The following is a 2,962-nucleotide window of genomic DNA, read 5'->3' as shown; positions in this document are numbered from 1 at the left end:
CCCCCAGGCGCCCCACATCTAGGGGGAAGCGAGTGGCTACGCTGACACTGCCTTGCACGCCCATCCAGGAGCGGGTGTGTGTCAACAAAAGCCAACTATTTGTTGGTTGAGAGTGGTGACTCAAGCCTGGAATCCCAGCTTTCAGTGGAGGGAGGGGGAGGCTGAGGCAGGAGGATTGCCCTAAATTTAAGGGCAACCTGAGCTACAGTGTGAAAGTTTGTCGAAACAAAACAAACAAACAAAAACAAAGACTGGGGGATTGGGGATGTAACTTGTTGGGAAAGGATTATTGCATTCTAACACAACAAAACAAAATAATAATAATAAAAAAAACAGAGAGAGAGAAAGAAAAGGAACGAACGTTTTACAGTGACAAAGTTTTCTTGCTTTATTTTCCTATCTCTGCTCAGGGATGTAGGAGCCTAGCTGTCAGTCTCAACATCTACACCTTGACAACTTGGCACTTAACATGCCAGTTCCAGGGCAAACGCCAGTCTTGATTCCCGGTCTTCGTCTACCTCTGATAACAGTCCTGTATCTGTCTTTGTGCACCTTGGCTGTGGGAACTAGAGAGATGGCTCAGAGCAAGGAATGCTCGTGCTGAGGGGTCAGCTCTATTCCCGGCACCCATTGAACTCATCCATCATCTGCCTGTAACTCCAACCCCAGGGGATCTGACGCCCTCTCCTGGCCTCCACTAGCACACGCACATACCCACACACAAATGCACGTAATCAAAATAATTTTTTTTAATTTTTTTAAAAGATCTTGAGAGGGGCTGGAGAGATGGCTCAGAGGTTAAGAGCACTGACTGCTCTTCCATAGGTCGTGAGTTCAGTTCCCAGCAACCACATGGTGGCTCACAGTCACCTGTAATGAGATCCGGGGCACTCTTCTGGCCAGCAAGCCTACAGACAGACAGAACACTGTATACATAATAAAAATAATAAAAAAAAAATAAAGATCTTGAGAGATGACTGGGGGCTGGAGAGATGACTCAGTGATTAAGAGCACTGCCTACCTACTCTTCCAAAGGTCCTGAGTTCAATTCCCAGCAACCACATGATGGCTCACAACCATCTGTAATGAGATCTAGTGCCCTCTTCTGGCCTGTAGGCATACATGCAGGCAGAACATTGTCTACAAAATAAATAAATTTTTCTTTTAAAAAAACAAACAAACAAACAAATGGGGCTGAGATGGCTTTCCTGTTGGGAGCTTGCATTGCTCTTGCAGAGGACTGAAGTTGATTTCCAGCTCCTGCCTCATGAAGTTTACAACTACCTTAACCCCAATTCCAGGGGGGATTTAATTCCTCCTTGGGTCTTTGAGAGCACCTGCAACTCATTTGAACATACATACACATACACATAATCAAAAATAATAAAAATAGGGCTGGAGAGATGGCTCAGAGGTTAAGAGCACTGGCTGCTCTTCCTGAGGTCCTAAGTTCAATTCCCAGCAACCACATGATGGCTCACAACCATCTGTAATGAGATCTGGTACCCTCTTCGGTACCATTTTATCATAAGATAAAAAGGTAGCTAGGTAGAATGGATAGAAAGACAATTGTCCCAATAAGGAGAATGTAAATGTTGAGAATTGCAGAATGCAGGTGGTACACATATGGCTGCTTGCTACACAGTAACTTAATCTTTTCTGTATGTTTACAGATTCTCACAGTAAAGACTTGAATGAAGTGTAGCTCAATGATACAATACTTGCCAACCATAGTAGACTTTGGAGAAAATTATTTCCCCTTTCTTTTCTTTCTGAGATAGGGTTTCTCTGTGTAGCCCTGACTGTCCTGGAATTCTCTCTCTAGACCATGCAGCCCCTGCCTCTCAAGTGCTAGGACGAAGGGCATGTGCCACTTCTGCCCAGCTACTTTGTTTATTTGTTGGTTGGTTGGTTTTTCAAGACGGGGGGGGGGGGGGGGGGGGGGGGGGGGGGGGGGGGGGTGTTCTCTGTGTAACAGCCCTGCCTGTCCTGGAACTAGCTCTTGTAGACCAGGCTGGCCTCGAACTCACAGAGATCTGCCTGCCTCTGCCTCCTGAGTGCTGGGATTAAAGGCGTGCACCACCACTACCCAGCCTTCCAGCCACTTTTTTAAAAATATTTATTTATTATGTATACAATATTCTTTCTGTGTGTATGTCTGCAGGCCAGAAGAGGGCGCCCAACCTCATTACAGATGGTTGTGAGCCACCATGTGGCTGCCAGGACCTTTGGAAGAGCAGGCAACGCTCTTAACCACTGAGCCATCTCTCCAGCCCTCCAGCCACTTTTTTAACTATTTTTTACCTATTACATTTTTTGTTTGTTTTCGTACTAGAGATAGAATTCCAGATTTTGAACAAGCTCTCTCACTGAGGAATGTCCACCCAGCCCCCAAATGTTCTGTTTCTGCTTCTCCATGTTCAGGTGCACAGTGTACCCACAGGCTAGGAAGATTTCAACACTTCCACAGAACCCCAATTTCTGACACTAAGATTCTAGTAATCAAGCTTCATTTGGCACCCAACATTTTGGGGTACGAATTCACGAAGGTGCCGTTTGCCTGAGGTTTTTTTTTTTTTTTTTTTTTAGCCAGCACCCCAGGTTAGAGTTGGGATTGGAATTCCAGCTATAGGAGCTGGACCCAAACCTAGCCACTTGGGTTCCGGAGAAAAACTAGTGCTCCTAGCTCCCATCTGCTCCGGCTTAGCTTTCATGTAAAAATGGAAAATACACAGAGAATTTGGATGCTGTATGTTATTGTATTGTCTTTGAATTGTTTGACTTCTGAGGGAGGATCAACAGGTGCTAAAAGACATTTGATTATAAATGCTGCTGGATTAATCCAACATTTATATTTTGAAAATGCCTTGACTTCAAAATTTAAGTCAAGATGTATGTTACTTTGGAGAAGAGATTTTGGAAATGAGAGCCTATGGATTCATTCTTAAGAAAAATAAGGTTT

This window comes from Myodes glareolus, chromosome 9 (assembly GCF_982192425.1).
Source record: "Myodes glareolus chromosome 9, mMyoGla1.1, whole genome shotgun sequence".
Taxonomy (NCBI): Eukaryota; Metazoa; Chordata; class Mammalia; order Rodentia; family Cricetidae; genus Myodes; species Myodes glareolus.
Note: the sequence above shows the minus strand (reverse complement) of the source record.